This window comes from Apis dorsata, unplaced genomic scaffold (assembly GCF_000469605.1).
Source record: "Apis dorsata unplaced genomic scaffold, Apis dorsata 1.3 scaffold_165, whole genome shotgun sequence".
Classification (NCBI taxonomy): domain Eukaryota; kingdom Metazoa; phylum Arthropoda; class Insecta; order Hymenoptera; family Apidae; genus Apis; species Apis dorsata.
Window position 1 is genome coordinate 196,012 of NW_006263454.1, and position 19,707 is coordinate 215,718.

The window sequence follows — 19,707 nt, forward strand, 5'->3', positions numbered from 1 at the left end:
ATGATAGCGCATATAAGAATAGTAGTAACTGGAGAGAAGAAAAGTGTATCGAACCTCGAAGATCTCGACCAAAAAAGCTTAGAAACTTGAAAAAAGAAATCAAAAGTGAAGCCAGAAGATCAAGAGAATGAAACTGAAAAACAGAGGGATGAAGGGTCAAAGGTCGAAGGAAACGAACGGATAATCACAATCAGTCGGAAAAGGGATGAATGAAAGGGACGAAAGAATCGAACGAAAAAGTTCAAGAGCGAAACCAAAGGGAGATAACCAGAGGGATGGAATACGAATCGAAAAGTAGGGGCAAAGAGGATAAAAGAGAGGGGGAGGAGCTAATGGAATAAAAGGAGGGGAAAGGAAAAGAGGAATGCGGAGGATCGTTGGAAGGGTAAGGTTCGTAATAAAGTTGAAAAAGGGGTGAGCGTTTATCGACGAATTAATCCGTATAAAGCGGCCCCCGTTGTTACGAGGAGATACTGTTACGCGAAAAGCACAAGCAAGAGCCGGGTCTTGCCCGGCTTTCGTTCAAATTATCTAACCGGAGATCGTTATCGACCTCCATACCCGCTGGATGACGATGTTTTTTCCCATCCTAGCGCCGTAATTGCCGCTTTTTCAACCCACCGCCGTCGCTTAACTTAATCGATTGCCAACTTTTTGCCGATCGAGCTTGTCGTCGCCGCGTTTACGATTTCACCCTACAACCGATGCAACAACATTGCATCCTCATCCTCGTGGATCGTGCAATACCGGATAGCGCATCGTTACGCTTTGACGTTCCGTTTTGCTGCCATCCTCCCCTCCTTTTTTCCTTCTTTTTTTATGGATCGCTTTATAGGATCGTTCGACGAGGCATTTCGTTTACAATTCGTGTTATTTTATTTCACGATTCGGTTCTCGGTTAAAGGTGCACGTCGATGCTCGCGTCGAGGGGATCCATCGAATGGAATATCGATCTCGATTATGATCTCGAGACGATTCTCGAATATTTATCGTCGGTCAGACACAGTGAGTGTTCTGTTACTCGAAGGATTCGCAGAAAGAAGAATCCTGATGGAATTTTTTAGAGGATCCATGTTTCATGATCCTGTATATATAGCTTTATGTGTACGATGGTTATCCGATTTCTGTTCTCAGCGAGGAATTTAAAACGAGGTATTGATCCATGAATCTCCGGCTCGTTGACTCGAAACGCTTCGTTTTAAGAAGCACGGCAAACGCGTACACGATAATTTAATCATCACGCTCGTATAACATCGACAAACCATCTCACCTCCCTTCTTACCCACATCGTATACCTACCACACAACGTATAATACGTGGCGAGCAACTCGAGAAGAGTCCTCCCCCAACATCTTCGATCAAATCTTCCTGGTTCTCTGGAACAAGCATACCACTACTACTACCTTTCCTTCCCACTACTCCTGGCTCCTCTCGACTTGGGTCGATGGACTCCTCTCTCCTCTTCCGGTGCTTCCGTCGCCGCGTAACGCGAAATAAATCGTCCCTACCTCGCCCCAGAGGGGAAAAAAGCGGTGGAGAGGCCCCCGTCAACAAGGACTCGCTGGCACCGTGCCGTTGAAATTTCGTCGGTAGATTGTCTTCGACCGCGTTGCCAAACCCTCCAGTCATGCCTGGAAAAACGAAAAGAAAAAAAAAATGGAGATTTTCACCTTTCATCCTTTTTTTTTTTTCTCCCTCGCCAAGGAAAAATTAATTTCCCCGCTGTGGTTACGTTAACGAACACGAAATCGAGGAAGAGAAAGAAGAAGAAGAAAAAGGGAGGAAAAAAAATATCCTCGAGCATTTAACAGCTTTCAATTAAACGAGAGAATTTATAATAATCTCTTAACTCGACGCTGAAAGTTTCTTTTCTCTCTCTCTCTCTCTCTCTCCTCGTTTTCGTAATCCAGTCGTTAATTTAGGGAGCCCGCCTCGCGATTTCGAGCGTGTTTCGAGCGCGTCAACGGCGTCGCGCGAGCTTTTCATCATCGTCAAATACGCTGAAAGGGAGGGGAAGGGTGGGAACAGAAGAGAGGGAGAGAAAAAAAATTCTCTTCAAACTCTTCGAATGAACTTTCTCTCCGCCAAACGACGAGGTCTTTGAACTTTGTCCGTCTCTTCTCCTTCCACGGTAGCCGGGGGTATTAAACATCCGTGGACCAAGGAGGGAGGGAGGAAGATGGCGAGAAAAGGAAGAGGCTCGGCCCGCTTCCTTCTTGATATTGTCTCTTAACTCGGCCGCGTCTCGCTCTGGGACCTTCGTAAGTTCGTTTTAATAAACGTTGACGCGAACCATATCTTCCTCTCTGTGTGTCCCGGTCCTTTCAAGCTTCTTATCTTTTTTTTGCGACGCCTCGTCGCAGGCCATGATCATTGTCTGTTTGATCTTGGATAGAAAGAATGGTCCTATTCTAGGCGGTACTACTTACCCCCTCCCTCCCTATCTTTCCCTCCCGTTTTATTGATCATACTAGTCAAATATGTTTTCTTTTTTTCTTAATTCCGTATTCTTCGACTAGGATAATTATTCTAAAAATTATAAATCCTTTCTTTTCATCCATTTCCATGTAAAAATGAACAATTTAGCCTAGGAACAAGAATATACAAAATATATTTAAATTCAAGGTATCAATCCTTTAGATATATTTAAATTTAATATAAATGATTGATATCAACCACACAGATATATTCCTTATCCCCAATTTTCCAATTGTTATTCCCACTGATAAATCCAAGAATCCTTCTAGTACACGAATTTCGTTTGTTCTTTTTCTCAAGGCACGTTTACAATGTTGCGGCATGGACAGCAGCATCGAGGACCAGACGAGGAACTCGACCACGCCGGCATCCCCGTGGACCTGCCGCATCTCCAGGTCTGTACAACCCGTGAACAGGCCAAAGTGGTTGGGAGGGGAGACGAGCAGGCGTGCAACACAAGTTTCAGATTTAACAGCAAGTTGCCCGGAGGAGAGTCGAACAAGCTCGCTAAGCGTCCAAGGCTCCTCTTTTAAAGAAACCCTCTCGGTGCCACTTAATCGATCCTGGCCGACTTTTAGGGCTAATACGTAGACGATGTTAGGAGCGAAGACGGTTTACAAGCCGAACGATCCATCTTGGAACGGCTACGACCTCGATCTTCTCGAGGATCACCGATTTAAGGTCGTTCCGATTCCTCTTCTCATCTTCTTGAAGTCGCGTTCGAAATTATTTTTTTTCTTTCTTTCTTTCTTTCTTTCTTTCTTTCATTGCGTTGAATTTGTGATTTCTCATCTTTTTCATTAAAAAAAAAAAAAAAAGAAAAAAAGATTGAAGTTTTCGTTTCATGCTTCTTCTCTTTCGTTCGAGTTGAAAATTCGTGATGATCTTTTGTCTTTAAATTAGCGTGAGATTTTTCCTCTTTCTTTGAAAAAGAAAAAAATTCAGGTTTGCGGGCTTTTGTTTCCTCTTTTTTTCTTCGAAGTAAATCTTCGAAATAGTACGAAATTTTTATTTTTCGAAAAGATCGAAGTTTCCGTTGGAAGAGAAAATAAGTAGAGTAGAATTCGTTCGTTGAATACGATAGTGGGTTTATAGAATCCGTTGTCTTGTTTGTCTCGCGCTAAGTAAAAGTTGCGATTGGAATTCGCAGGAATTAATCGTTCTTCCTTCTTCCTCGAGTTCGAATTGAATTTGGAAAAGCTTCGAATTTCTCGAGTTGCCTTTTTCTTTTTTCAAGACGAGAATTGTAGCGTGCAACTTGGAATTTCGAGTGTGTCGTTCACTCGCGAGTGAATTAAAATTAAATCGAAAGTTTGGAAAGCAGACGGTTCGAGTTAAAACGTTGAACGTAGTCGGAAGTTGAAGCTCGGAGGTTTCTGCAGGCGCGCCGAGTTATGGTAAATTGAATTTTGAAGGAAAAAAATTGAATCGCTTTCCCAAACGAGACTTCGAGCCGAGTTTTTCCTTCGATGGAATTTAATTTTAATCGAATCGTTCGAAGAAAATTAATTATAAAACCTGGGTCCCTCTTAAAATGGAATCTCATTTTAATCGAGTGATCTTCGCGAATGAATTAAATTCGAGGCAATCTGTCTTTTCTTAAAAAAAAAAAAAAAAAAAAAAAAAAAATTAAAAAGCTTTGTAACTCTCTCATCATATCATCGTATCTACCTCCGTATGACACAGTTTAACGAACAATTGTTATGAAATGACATTTCTTTGTTAAATTCTACCGAACAATTTATAAATTTTTAGATTATTTTCTACGATATGGAATCATAAAAATAGAATCTAAAATTAGAAAGAAACGTTTATAAAAAGTGGAAGCACATAGCTACGAAAGAACGAAAAAATTAATTGCCATGACTTACGAAAACAAGTTATAAGATAAACACACGCGATAAATATATATCGGATGGAAAGAGAAATTAATTATCCTTTGTTATTATTAATTAAAGATATCGAATGCAAAGTAAATACGTAAAAAAAAATTGACGAATAATTTAATAACATTTTTAAAAACGCAGAACCAGAATTGAAAACTCACAACATTTATGGAGATGGAGTTAACACAGGTTAAGTTAATCCTTGTAATAAGTAATTTTTCACAAATTTCCAACGCGATGTAACGATCTCTCCTCCTCCATAACGATTTTAAAATTCCAAGATGGATTAAAGTTCCGCCCGGATGGATTTCCGGCGAAAACACGGTTGAAAACGCGGATCGCGCGCACGATTTTGCAATTAAACGCACGAGAATGGAAAGTAAACCGGCCAGCCAAACCAAGACTCGTAAACGTCGTTATCCTGAATTCATTTCCCCGTCAAATCGGTATTCGATATGATTCGCGGAATGAAATTCATTAATGCAAATATTCATCGCGGCCCGTAATCCCATTGTCCCGGATAAATCGATTAACCGATCGATGCTTCTTCCGGCCCGTGACATTCTCTTGTCCCATTGAAATCTCCCCTTCCAACGATTCCCCCCCCAACGATTCCTTTGACCATTTGATAAGAAAATTGCTTTGCGTCTGCTGCTAATCCGTAATCTCTTTTTAGATAATAGTTTCTTAGTTGGTCAATAGATAGAGAGAGAGAGGGAGAGGGGGAGGAGGGATATTAATGAGGATTCGTTTGCAAATCGAGGAAATATTCGTTTGAAGAGATTTCACATCATTAATTAATTCTTTGGTTACTTTAAATTAGCAATTGAAATTGGCTTTCGTTTGGATTTATTTTAGTAGCTCGTTTGAAAAAGATACCAATTAAATCTTTTACTTTGTTTTAACGAGAAAGATGATTCGGAATGTTGAATTAATTTAAAGAAAAAAAAATAACAATTAAGTTAGAATAGCGGTTGAAAAATTTTGTGAGTCAGAAAAGTGGTGAAAATAACGGAGAAAAATGTGTGACGAGTTAGAAGAAAAAAAGAAAAAGAAAAGAAAAGAAAAAAATCGAGTACGTAAGAAAATATTAACACAAAAATTATCACGTGGATTCACGTAGAATTCTCGGATTAATGGAAGTTCGACACGAGCAGAAATGCGGGTGGCCTCGCATTTATGGGTAAATTATTTTTATCCACCGCACATGTAAAGGGGTGGCTGTAAAAGAGCGCGGAGGTTGGTTGTCGGGCAAACGGGGTTGGAAAACGAGCGGATCGAGGCCAGTGTCCGTTAAAATGCAACTCCGTTTCTGCATGACCTGTTCGTGTTCAAAAAACGAGAAGAGAAGCCACGAGAGAAAAAGAAGAAGAGAAAAGAGAAAAAAAAATAGAAAAAAAAGAGAGAAAGAAAAAAAATGAAAAACAAGGGCACGGAATTCGAAAAACATCGAGTGTCGTGAATATCGAGACGCAATTTTCCCTCCCAATTTTCCCTTTCCCTCCCTTCTCTCACCCCTTCTTTCCTTTCTTGCCTACCTATTTTCGAATCCCTATTTTCGATTCGGTTCGTTTCATATCGCTCGACCAAGGAGAGCCGTGTTCCATTGACAGTGATACCAAAGATTGTTCGTTGATCCAACGATTTTCGAGAGCGATGAGGACACACGCGCGCGCGTCAGGTGACAGTTGGCCGAGGACGAAATTGATTCGAAAGCTAAGCCGTCGGCGTCGGGGAGCGCGGCGTGGAAAAGCGGCGATGCGAATTCATCACGAGGACTCTCCGCGAGCGCGTCGCGCATCGTCGAGTGTAGAGCTGGCTGCTCGTGTCGGCGAAAAAAAGAGAGACAGAAAAAAAAAGAAAAAAAGAAAAAAAGAAAAATCAACCACGGTCCCTTTTCTCTTCCCTTTTGTTCCCCTTTTCTTCCCCCATTCTTCTTATATTTTATCGTACCTATTTTTTTTCTCCCTCCTGGCATTTTTATTCGCTGTAATTTTTTTTTTCACCCTCTCCTCCTTCTCTTTGCTCCTCCATTTCTCTCTGTCCGTCTCTCTCTTCCTTCCTTTCTCTCGCTCTTTTTAATTCGTTCATCACGATTGAAACGAGCCGAACCAACCCCTCTCCTCCTCGCCCTTCTTCTACGTAACGATCTGCCCCGCTTTTCAACCAGATGACGCAGCGCGAACGATCGACCGGAATGATCGCGTTTAACGGGGATTAAGAGGAGATCGATGCCCCGATCGAATCGGTATTAATGGCCGTGAAAACGCGACCGACTCGATTTTCGAGATTATTACGCGTCGCGCGCGACGATTTTAAAATTGCTACTCCTTTGAACAAACCTTCTCTCTCTTTCTCTATGTATATATTTGTCCCTTGAAATGTTATTCTCTTCGATTCCATGCTCGTGTTTTTTCTCTCTCCCCCTTTTTCAACCGTGTGTAAAGGAACGTTACGCGTCGAAGAAATTTTTCTTTTTCTTTTTTGTCAAGCTTGCGGGTAAAGAGGATTATCAGTGACGCGATAAAATTGATTCGCGTCGCTTTGACAACAGATTATTGGCTATTGCATTAAATGCGCGGTGATATATTGTCGACCGACCTAAATCATGATTGACATTGTTGTCAATTTTTACCCCGTTCTCGTTTCTCGTGGAAAAACTGATTTTGAAAAAAAATAAATAAATAAATAAATAAATAAAAAAAAAAGAATAATTGATTTTATTAACGATTAAAACGTTTCGAGACGATATCGATAGCGAGGGGGAAGGTAGGGGAATTCGATCGTCCGAAAATCTAATTTGAAATACGTGATATAGAATTTTCACGGGGTTCGATCCTTGTTTCCTTGTTTTAATTACTCGACCATGTGACACGTTTGATTTGGGCGAAATATATCGTCAATTTTTCAATTTACGCTATAACCGGATGCATAGGGCGCGAATGGCGGACTGGCAAACATTTGTCCCGCTGCGCGGATGCGGAATGCTTAGCCATGATTTTCGCGCGTGAATTTCCTGTTAACGCCGTTGGAAAATCCGATTTCCCCGGCAAATCCTGAAATGTGCGGTGAGGAACGTTCGTAACTCTTCCCTCGTCATCGTTTCGATCATCATCGTGATATTCTCGATAACGAGTCCTCCCCCTCGTCTCCTCATTTCCATCTTTATCGAACGACGAACCATCCTCGATTAATATCTTGAGTGAAATTTACAAATTTACGAATCAATCGCTCTCTCTGCCCCTCCTCCTCGATCGTTTTCTTTCATTCGAAAAAAAAAAAATTTTCAACAACAACGAAACGAGATTTTTAACAACAAAAAAGTGGTTAAACAGGGATCCTTGTTAAGATAACTTTCGACAATTCGAAACGTTATGTATCGTCCGTGTGTTTGTTTTATTTTCACTTTTTCGTATTGTTTTTCGAATTTTTTTATTTTCTTTTATTTCTGGCGCAACGCTCATTCGTCCGCCCCTCTATTTTTTTAAAGGATTTATCGCGTCAATCAACTAGGCGCGATCGAAAAAAAAAAAACAGATTTTATTTCTTTATTACGAAACAAAAACAGCTACGAATGAATTCGGCGCCGGAATTGTTTGCATCCGTCTATGTGTATTTTTAATCACTGGTTTTTAACGAATGAAATTGTCATGGAGTATCATCGTAGCCTCGTAGAATACGTTTTTCCAGCCGGGGAAACACGAAAAATATTTTCACTGATCCTCGATATGCGTGAAAACACAGTTACGTTGAATGACAGTAGAATTAAATATTCTTTTTTTCTCGACAATAATTAATCCATTTATGTCCTTATCCTCCATGTATATATACATAAATGTTTGGATGAATTATATGGAAAAAATTGATAATTTTTCGTGCCAATATTTTATAAATTATAAACGATAAAATTTTTAATTTTACATCGCAAACGTGGAGGGAAACAGAGAAGAAAGAATTTAAAATTTTTCTATTTGATCTGCGAACTTTCAACTTGTTCGTCGATGGAAGCTGTGAAATTAGTGCATTTTATATCGTGCAACAATTGCAAAAAACAATTGCGAAATGGCAACACGACCTTGGCGCGATCTTGGACAAAAGAGCAACCAGAGATCAAAGTAGCATCGGGGACGGCGAGTTCCCGAACACCACTACAACTCCAAAGTGGGACGGTCGAGTGCGTTCAACGAGCGCGCGGATGTAACTGGAATGTGCACGTGTTACCGACAGATGCAAGAATGTCATTAACTACTTGCCCTAGTTACCCCATCCATATACGTTTCCCCCTCGAAATTAAATTAAAAAAAAAGGACCAAGCGGCCAAAAAAAAAAAAAATTTCAACTTTCCTACGAATTGCTAATTCAATCTAAATTTATCTCGACTTTCTACTTCAAACTTTCGCTCTTTTTCCAAAAACTAGAGAAATTCACCATCTTGATCTATATATATATATATATATAGATCATTCGTCAAAAATTTAATCATTATTTATTCTAAATCTATTCTTCGCTCAAAGAACAAGTAACAAACAAGTAAATTTATCTATCTCGAATTTCTACCAAACTTCATAATTTCACCCTTTTTCCAAATTAGAAATTCACCACTCCTGATTTATTATTGAGTCTTATTCCCTCTAAATGTATCCCTATAATTAATCAAAGAGATATATCTCAATGATATTAATAGTACAATCATTCCTCACAAACTCGCAAATTAATCATCATTTATCCTAAATCTATTTTTCACAAAGTCTAAACAAACAAGCAATACAATTACCATATTAATAAAATATATCGATCGATTTATCCCAATCTTTTTACGACCTACCCTAATCCTAAATATTTCTATTCAACAAACAAGATACCCTTTCATTTCCAACATCCTCAAACGTAGATATTTTCCAGTTACACCATCTTCCACTGTACGTCACATTTCCAGCACCCTCGGCATTCCAATACCGCGCCACCCCCCGAAAACACCCCTCCCGTTCGTGGCCGCAAGAAACGCGATCCGTCTAAACACCGATCGGATCGGGGCCGCTCGAATTTAGTTCACCACGGAACACACACTCTCCCCGCCCCGCTCACCCGCCGCCGCCTGTAATTCCCGTTTAAGCTCCTTCCAGGTGGTGCACACCCGTGTGTCGCACGGATACGCGGCAATGGATGAACAACGTAGAGAGGCGCCTTGAGGAGCCCGGTTGTCCCCGATATACAACCCCGACACCCGTGTCTATCGGCTTCGGCTTGTCCCCTGTATTGTCCGCGTTTATGTACGGGCTGGCTTAGGCGGGTACATTCGTACGAGGCTTACCTCGTAGACGACGACGACGACGACCACCACCACGATGTGGCGAACAATGGACCGATTAACGCGAATACAAGGGAAAATACACGGATAAACGTTTCGTGGGAGGGGAGGGGTTGAGAATCATCCTATTTTTCGAGAATGTGATTCGAGAATAAACGAGAAGGGATGGTTATTTTTGTGATTAGAGATCAATCGAGGAGTAGGAGAATCGAATGGGAGAGAAAGGGAGAAGAGAATCTTGCTATTTTTTTTTTTGGAGAAAAGTGAGGAGGTAAAATGTTATTCATCTCTAAGGTTGAATGGAATAGGAAAGGAGTGATATGATTAGAAGTTGAAAAGTCGATTTTCAGTGGAAAAGTGAGGAGAATCTTATCTGAAATTGACAAGAAGATTATTCTCTCAAGAGAGAGATCTATATGATAGAGTTTCAGGAATAAAGAATTAATAGAAGAGAAAGGGAGAAGGTGGTTGAGAATCTTGTTATTTTTTTTGGAGAAAAGTGAGGAGGTAAAATGTTATTAATTTCTAGGATTGAGTGGAAAAGGAGTGATGTGATTAGAAGTTGAAAAGTCGATTTTCAGTGGAAAAGCGAGGAATATCGAAAATCTTATCTGAAATTGGCAAGAAGATTATTCTCTCAAGAGAGAGATCTATATGATAGAGTTTCAGGAATAAAGAATTAATAGAAGAGAAAGAGAGAAGGTGGTTGAGAATCTTGTGATTTTTTTTGGAAATGAAAGTAAAATGTTATTCATCTCTAAGGTTGAGTGGAATAGGAAAGGAGTGATATGATTAGAAGTTGAAAAGTCGATTTTCAGTGGAAAAGTGAGGAGAATCTTATCTGAAATTGGCAAGACGATGATTATTCTTTCAAGAGAGATCTATATGATAGAGTTTCAGGAATAAACAATTAATAGAAGAGAAAAGGAGAAGGTGGTTGAGAATCTTGTTATTTTTTTGGAGGAAGTGAAAGTAAAATGTTATTCATTTCTAAAGTTGAGTGGAAAAGAAATGATGTGATTAGAAGTTGAAAAATCGATTTTCAGTGGAAAAATGAGGAATATCGAGAATCTTATCTGAAATTGGCAAGAAGATTATTCTCTCAAGAGAGAGATCTATATGATATAATTTCAGGAATAAAGAATTAATAGAAGAGGAAGGGAGAAGATGGTTGAGAATCTTGCTATTTTTTTTTGGAGGAAAGTGAGTAAAATGTTATTCAACTCTAAGGTTGAGAGAGATCTATATGATAGAGTTTCAGGAATAAAGAATTAATAGAAGAGTAATATTTTCCATGGGATTTGTCATATCAGGATCAAAGGGGAGCATCTCTGCCTTTAATCGTCGATCGAAAAGTGGCCGAGCCTGGTCCACTTTTAACCCATATCCGCGTTTGCAAATATTAAATATGACTTATACCGTCATAAATATTGGATGAAAAGTGTGACCGAACGGTCGAGCTGAAGTTTAATATACGTTCTTCCCAGGAGAGGAGAGAAATCAATTCTCTGGCCCGTAAAATTCTCGAAAACGAATTTCCCAACCTAACCAGTTAAAACTTTGCATTTTGAAAGAAACTCCGCGTTAAATCTTCCACGAAACGTAATACACTTTGCGGAGAGCAAAGTCGTGCTCCCATTTGCTTGGAAAAATCGGTGGCATTTACTTGGGAGAAACAGAAAAAGGGGTTGGTTGATTTTTGGATCTCTCGATTGAAACGAAAGGAAATATAAGGTTTTTCGAAAGTCGGGAGACGATTGTTCATCGCTTTCACCGCTGTTCTCATTCCCTCCCCCTCCCCTCCGGATTACACTCTGATAAGAATCGTATCGACCCTCGTTATCGCGGTGATATCTCGACCGCGTATATCTGCCTTTATCCACCAACTCTTTCGCTATCCTTCAACGCGTATCTAATCTCGACGAAAGATCGCGCGATATAAACCAACCTTTTGCTATCCTTTCTCTAATTTGTCGCTGTCTAATTGTCGCTGCTCTTCTCATCACTAGTAAGAATGATCGAATAAAAGAAGAATCGAGGATTCATTTTTGTCGATTCTAAGCGATATTATTTCAAACAAGTGGGAACGAAGAAGAAACGTGTTATTCTTGATTTAATAAATTGGATTTGCGGAAGTAACTCTTCTAAGTGAAAGACACGAGAATTTCGTAACAGAGACGGATAAGAAAATAAGGAAAGAGTTTGTATAAATATGAGTTTCACTTGACCGATTCCTCGAACGATCATAACTCCAAAGGATTTTCTATATATTTTATATATTTTATATATTTTATATATTTCTCTCTCTCTCTCTCTCTTGATTGTTTGTATAGAATTTAATTTAATTTTTGCGCGTCTTAATTTTAATTTTAATCAAAGAGTAAGAATAATATTAGAACGATAGAAGCTAACGAAGTTAGAAAAGGTTAAGCTTTTTAACACCTTTTATCATTTTTCTCATTTGTTCCTGTACTAAAATGAAAACTCACCCCTCTCCCTCCAATGAGACACGTTTCAGAGGCTAAATTTTAGAGATTAAACGTAAATATTACATTTGAAAATTACGGTCTCCATAGAACTAAATTATTACTATTTTCATTCATATGTAACATACTTTTAATTAAAGGAACGATTCGTTATAATTAACAACATCTAAATTGGTATACACGGGATGTAAGCACCTCTATCGTATTATAACCAAAATTGTTTTCATGAATACTACGACAATTTTTGCTTTCAAGAATTAATTCGAATATTTTGAAACCCGACTATCTACAAATTAAAACAAAAGAATCGAAATTCTATATTTTATATCTTTCGTACGAAGCAAAATTTTAGTTCCAAAAAAAAAAATCCAACAATATATTAATAGAACACGAAATATCGATGAACGATCATATAAATAGAAATTAAATACTATTATTAACCCTTTCAACACGATATTGCATTTCTTCTCATAAAAGATGTACGTTTATTTTTTTATCATTATTGGGATATATCCACTGATATTTTATAGTGGATCATTTTTATCCCAATTTAGGATATTACTACAAAAAAAAGAAAAATATATTTGAACCAAAAAATATCGTATATTTACAAGTATTATTCACGTGACACCAGAATAACCAGTATATCTACTATCCTATCTTATCGATTGTTACATATAATATAATGCAACAAAAAGCACAAACAATAGAAATATTTACATTTCACGGAAGATTTTCGACGGAATTAAATTTGAAAATAATATTCGAATGTGAAATAATACGCCAACAATCTTGATCGTTTGTTACAAAAAATACGACCACGTTAAAAGGATTAAAAGGCAATGTTCCAAACTTCATACGTATTTCGAACATTCCACCCTCCGTTTTCATCTTTATTACCCCATCCCCCCTCGAAGATACTCCAGTTCCTCCAGTCTTAATTGCCCCATTGTTCGCGATATTCGTCCTTCGCGAGGCCCTTTCCGTGGGTAACACGCGAAAGAAAAAAAGAAGAAAGGGAAGAAGAGGCATGGAGGAAAGCGAAGGAAGAAGAAAAATCTATTCACAACCATCTCCAGTCCGTTCATCCTCGCCACTTCACTCTGGCGAGCACTTCGCCACCGTTTCAGTGACGCGTTGCACCTTTTTATTGGCACGCGTACTGGCTTACTCTCTCTCTTTCTCTCTCATTTTTTTCGAGTTCTTCCTCCTCTATCCACGACGCTCATTGTGCTTCGAGTGTGGCTGCAAACGAGCCGCGCCCTCTCTCTTGCCAAGAATGCAATTTCTGCGATGACTTTTCATCAAAGAAATGAATATCGTTCATTAACCAACTTATTTATTTAATTATTGCTTGGAACGATATTTATCTTCCTTTCACGTTATTTCCGCAAGAACAGGGATGAAGTAAGCTTCCAAAATGAATAAATTCATATTTTATATTTGCAATTCAATAACGAGGGTAATTATAAACGACGGATCGCAATGTGATAGAAGATAATTATGACGTAGCGAAATAGGATTGCCACGAAAAAATGGCTTTTTGAATGCCATTTACTCTTCATTATTTTACAATTATCTTATTGCTGTTTATTATTGGAATACAAGATAACAAAGTAATTGGCAAGAAAATTCTTAAATTTAAATCCTGCGAGCAATTTTCTAATAATCTAGGTAGCTTCGATCATCTAAGCAAAGCGATTTCCTCGTATTAATAATACTTTCACGACTGATGGGATCGCGCTAAATGGATTATTACCAACAAAAACCTAGCTTTCTTTCGCCTACTGGGGATACATATATATATATACAGCTTCCTTTATAACGCGTATCGCTCAATGAGAAGAATTATTAAACAATTTCCCCTAATTCTAAATATTTATTCTCCATCTTCTAAGATATTTCTTTCTTCTTTTCTAGAGATTCAAATTTTCTTTCAATCTCAACCCTTGATTTCAAAAAATCATCGTAAGAATCATTGCTAATCGACCAATAATATTCCTTGATCCCAAGATCATCTTCCTCGTCGCTTAGACGATCCAAGGGGGCGCGTATTTTCTCCACGACACTTTCATTCCGCGTCTGGCATAATTACACTCGTCACAGTCTCGTCGTCCCTCTCGGGTCTCGTTTCTCAGGTGGAGGGGAGAAAAAGAAGGAGAAGAAGGGAAAAGAGGAGAGGACACGCGAAACACGTCTGGAAAAAGCGGAACGGAAGCAAAGGGTTGGGCGGGAGGGGCGTTATCGCGTTGATAACGCGGGTAGGGACACAGCGTGCGAAACGGGCGACATTCATTAATCGACGCCGCAGCATCGTCACCCTTTAAGCGCAAAAGCTTTTGCGTCTCATTAGTGTGGCACCGAGAGAGGGTTGCGAAGAGGAGCCACGCCAGCGCCACTTCACATTCACCCACTTGCAGCACCCCACCCCTCCCGTCCACAGTGGCGTAGTCAGGGATTTAATTCGAGGAGTTTGACCCGCGTTTTCGTAAGTACGTTTAATCGAGATTGGTTGGCCCTCGATCGAGCTAATTTCCGGTCATTGTGGAAATATCGAGAACATCGAGCTAGCGAGTTCTTTCTTTGTTTAAAAAATGAAGTAGGATTTAAAGAAATAGGAAAAGTAAAATGTTGAGTTCAATGTTGAATTCGTCATCACGTGGTCTTGTAAGGAAGATAGCTGGTCAATGGTAATGGAAGAGTGTTTCAAATAATTGTATTACTTTTCTACTATAAATTCTTAATGTTTTAAATTAGTTAAACACGCTACTATTTAACTCTTGTTTGCTACTGGAACAGCAATTTCCTCGAAGAAAGTTTTCTCGAAAAATGAGCCGATTTTCGTAGTAGCGTGTTTGCTTAGTGCAATTTTTAAGGAGCAGGAAGTTTCCCCAAGGTGTAATATATCTTTCTATAGCGTTCCGCTATCTCAACACTAATATACTAATCTTAAGAACGCGTGTTCTTCCCCTTGAAAAAGTTTCCATACACTAAAAGAAAAATCTTTCAGCAATCTTTCATAAATTGTAATTAAACACACGTAATCCAAATTTAGCTGCTTCTACTTTTTAACCAAGTTGCCACTTTTGCATGAAGTGAGCTTTAGAATAAAACTAGATTTGTACTCGGATTCTTTAGGGGAAAAAAAGAAACTAAGAACGAGCTTTCTTCCGTTTAGAAAAAGCGACGAAAAAAAAATAATATACAAGATTAAACGTATGAAAAGTTTCGTTAAACCGTAATTTAGAATAATTGTACAATTTGTTTAAAATTTCGAGAAAGAATAAGAGGTAAACGAAAAAAGGTAAAATTAATCTCTCATAAAAGTTTACTCGATGCAAATCTTTCGACTCGAGTGGTGTGTTATACAAGTCGTCTTAGCTACGCCACTGTTCTCCTTCATCTTCTCATCAAGTGGAAAAAGGGGAAGAAGAAACCGGGGGGATGTTTGGTCCTCTCTCTTTCTCTCTCTCTCACCTTCACTCTCTCGTCGAATCTTCTTTCAGCCCCGACGAAGGCGATAACAACTATGGGAAGAAGAGGAACGCGCCTTTACCGGGCTGCCTTGACGCGATAACCTTGGATTTGATGTGGATCACAACGTACATACTCGGCCTTTGTTTCATAGCCATCTTCGCCGACGTTCTGGTCATCTTGTCCATTGGAATCTTTCTACGTAGGCTCGATTGGAAGAACGAATGAGGTAATCCAATAAATAAACCCCACCCATTTCCTTCTTCTTTTATAAAAATATATTTGTAAAAATATTCATGCTTCCAACTAGCTGTGACGAGAGAGAAAGAGGGAGAAAAGAAAAAGAAAGAAGCAAAAGAGGAAGAAAGGAAGAAGCTACCCCGAAGACGAGGGAGAGCGCATCGACGAGAGGCTCCACGCAGCAATTATTATGTTTTGCAGCAGGGAATAAAGTTAAAGTTAGCCTGCCTCTTCGAGTTAGCTCGCCTAAGTTTGAGATTAATTTAACCGCTGAATATAAATAAAGGAGGATATATGGTTTCGCGATACTTGTTAAAAGACCAAGACAGAAACCATAGGGAAACGGACTTAACTTACGCCCTCAACTTTCCCAGGAAGAATTATCCAATTACAACGTTCGTTTCTTTCCACCAACTTTTAAATTAAACACATTCGTTTTTCTTTCCTCCGTAATCCCCGCTGTTCCCTCCTCGACTCCATCGCGATAATTTTCTCATTTCCACCGCAAAAGGAGTAGAACCACGACCTGTTCCACGTGGTGTCACACCTATGAATAATCGATGAGCGTCGAATTATCATAATTCAGCTAGACGCGAGCGCGGCTGCGATTCAGTCAATTCCATCTGATTTAATTCGCGATCATCTCGTTCCAGTTTCTCTCGTCGAAAACACTCAATTTTCCGAAATACACGACTCGTCCCGGAAAGAAGGAAAATGTGACTAAAAAGAAAAATTGCCTCTTTGTACTTCTTTCTCGAGGAGAAAATGGAAACGAAATTCTTGTTTTTATTATTCTAGCGGACGAGAACACGAGGGAAACACGAGGTGGGCAACGAAAGATGAAATGGTCGCGTTATTTGGATTCCATCTCGCGATTTTGGGATTTAGCTGAAATTTTATAGCTCGATGATACCACGGAATAGCAATTGATTCGTTTCGAAGTTGGAAATTAAATAAGATCGTCGGATTGTTCTTCAAGATCAGCGTGAAAAATACACGCTTTTTATTTTCGTGGAAGAAGTTATTATATTAACACGCGTCGTCGATCAGAATTTATTTAAAGTTGGAATCGTCACTTTGCTGGAAAATTAAAAGATTTCGTTGGGATCGAGGATCGCGATTGAAATGATTGAGATCGTTACATTATAAATTCAAGGAGGAATATTGAATTTTGAGAATAAGGTAATAAGATAGAATAAAGGAAAATAGATGGGAAAGAGTACATAAAATTGTGCATATAATAAGAAATATTGATTCTACATATTTCATTTAAGCTGAAAAAACGTGGAATCAGAAAAAGAAGGAACGTACATATAAATTTTGTATACATCGCATAACGTATTATCGATACGCTTATATTAGATATTTTTCAATATCGATAAAATGCAAAATTCCATCCACTCTATTATTATCCAGAAAACTTTATTATTATTTCAATCTCGACGATGGAAAGTTTTCCACCGAAATTTCAAGTCGCGAATTAAAAGGGATTTCGAGACAAAGAAGGTCGAGAATGAAAGGGAAACGAAAGCAGAAGATTCGCTTGTGTATTATCCGATCGGTAAGATAATTAGAGGAGCAGACACTTGCGAGAGCCAAAAATTCTCATTGTAATTTTGCACAAATCTACTCTCTTCTCCGTTAATGATCGTGTTACACGTATTCAAACGTATCTTTTTACTATCAGACAGAAATCGGCGATGACAGACACCGAAAGAAATCGAGAAAGACGGTAATGAATAGCATTCAAAGTTTCTTTCTCGTCAGAGAATTTATCGTGGAGAAAAACGATAGAGAGAGAGAGAGAGAGGAACGAAAGTCTCCAAAAGTATCGTAATTAAGAGGATTCTTGGCCACAAGCACCGATGATCAAAATAAACTAACCATCTTCATCCCCGTTTCTTTTAAGAAAAAAGGAAAAAAATTCAATTTCGCTCCCTTTAAATCTTGCACGAGGAAGGAGAGGAGGAAGGGAGTTGAGGGAGGAGGGGAATATTGGAGAAAGTGACGTTTTCTTTTCACCTGGAAATGGTTATTACTTGTAGCAATACAAACAGCATACGAAACGAGGTAATTTCTATTCGCCATATCTCCTCTCTCCCCCCATCATATTTTATCCGTTCCTTTTAATAAAGCAATCTCTTCCGTTTCGTGTAACTAAGTTGCTACAAATAATATATATAATTTATCTCACGTTATGGACTGCAAATATTCTATCACAGTTATTCATCAGACTTTCAACTTCTGACTTCGCTTAATTAACATTCATTTCTTTCTTCATTCAACCATGATCGATCGCGTTATTGAAACGATTAAATTAAAAGATATATATATAGAGCAAAAACTATAATTAATTAATCTATTCGTGGAACACGAATAAAAGAAGAATGTGAAAATGTTCAACCGTATCGCGTATTTAATTCGATGTTTATATTGTTGATATTCGATCTCGTTAATAAAGTCAGAATTAAAATTTTTCATTTCCATAATTTCTCCATAATTCGTAAATAAAATAAAATAATCCGTCCGGAACGATTCGATGTCTCGCGTAAAATTTTCTCTCCTCTTTCTCCGGAGAAAAAAAGAAGAAGAAAAAGAAGAAGAAGGAAAACACGAAAGAGAGACGCGTATTTTTCTACGGTTGATGTAACATTTGTTTCGCCCGTGGCACGCAGATGCTCAAAGAAGTTTTCCTCGAGAGAGAAGGCGAGGAAATGATCCGCGAACGCGTCTCAGACGTCTAGACCAGAGCAAACGTGCGCTTAAGAATGCTTAAACCGCTCGAAAACGCTTGTCTGTACGCGCGGAGGTGAAGATAAGCGGCGAGCCAAGGAAATTATGCGTGATAAAGGCAACGAGTTTTCTGGTAAATTTAACCAAGCTTTTATTTATAAGCACGTTCGATGTATCTTTCCCACGTGTATCGATCTAAAAATTTTCAATATATGTCCACAACGAGTAATTTTCGTTTTCCATTCGAAAGAAGAATCCTTGTGTTTTTGAATCGTTCTTATTTTTTATTTATTTTGTTTCATTTTATTTCTTTCATTCGATTGAAAAGAATTTTCGTGTCGTGTCGCGACATCGAAGAGAAGTTTGACGAAATTTTGGAAAAATTGAGAAACCGATGATTTATGGAAGAATAATATATTTGAAGAACAGTAGATCGAGAACAGTAACAAAACAAAGGATTCGATCTACTTCGTTTACTCACGATGGCATAGATTTGAATTCTTGAACGTTTCGAAATTTCGTCCTCTTGTAATTTTTACAAATATCAATAAAAATTTACTCTTCCATTTCTCTTCTTAACTTAATTAAACAAAAGTAAGCAAAATTAGGCGATCATTCTTTAATCCTTCATTCCTCTTCCTTTCACCTTCATTATCCATTCCATCACCCTACTTGAATGCTTGATCCTCATCCGAAGAAAGAATCTCGAAAAGCATCGAAAAATCCTGTGAAATACCTGAACACCTCGAAAAAAGAAAAAAAAAATTCCAACACTCTCCTCTTTCCATCCCCCTGGAAAATTTCGAAAAAAAAACGAGAGGGATTTCCACGGGGATTGTTGTCAATCAAAAGTCATACCCGATAAGGGATATACTCGTTCGATCACTTCGAAGAAGATCGGACGATCGCGATAAGGACGGGTCTATCTCCATCGACAGAGGATCCATCGATAGTACACCGTGGTGGGCCGACATTTTGTTAGTCGTGAACGGTTTCAAGTTCTTCCGCGGTGAAACCTGCGGATTATCGACCCTCGATCCGTTTACACCGGTGATCCATTATCGAGGCATTCGAGGGGTGGCCGGTTGGACGATCGCGTTGC

The 19,707-nt window shown here is 38.7% G+C and overlaps 1 long non-coding RNA gene across 1 annotated transcript; it reads right to left on the bottom strand.

Annotated features, from left to right (window-relative positions):
- Positions 1-1,675: 1,675 nt before the first annotated feature.
- On the bottom strand, positions 1,676-13,541 carry LOC116185375. The gene is made up of 2 exons (XR_004150216.1): positions 13,330-13,541; positions 1,676-1,892 (listed from the first exon to the last, which is right to left on the bottom strand). It is a non-coding gene; the product is annotated as an uncharacterized LOC116185375 (long non-coding RNA).
- Between the last annotated feature and the right edge of the window lie 6,166 nt (positions 13,542-19,707).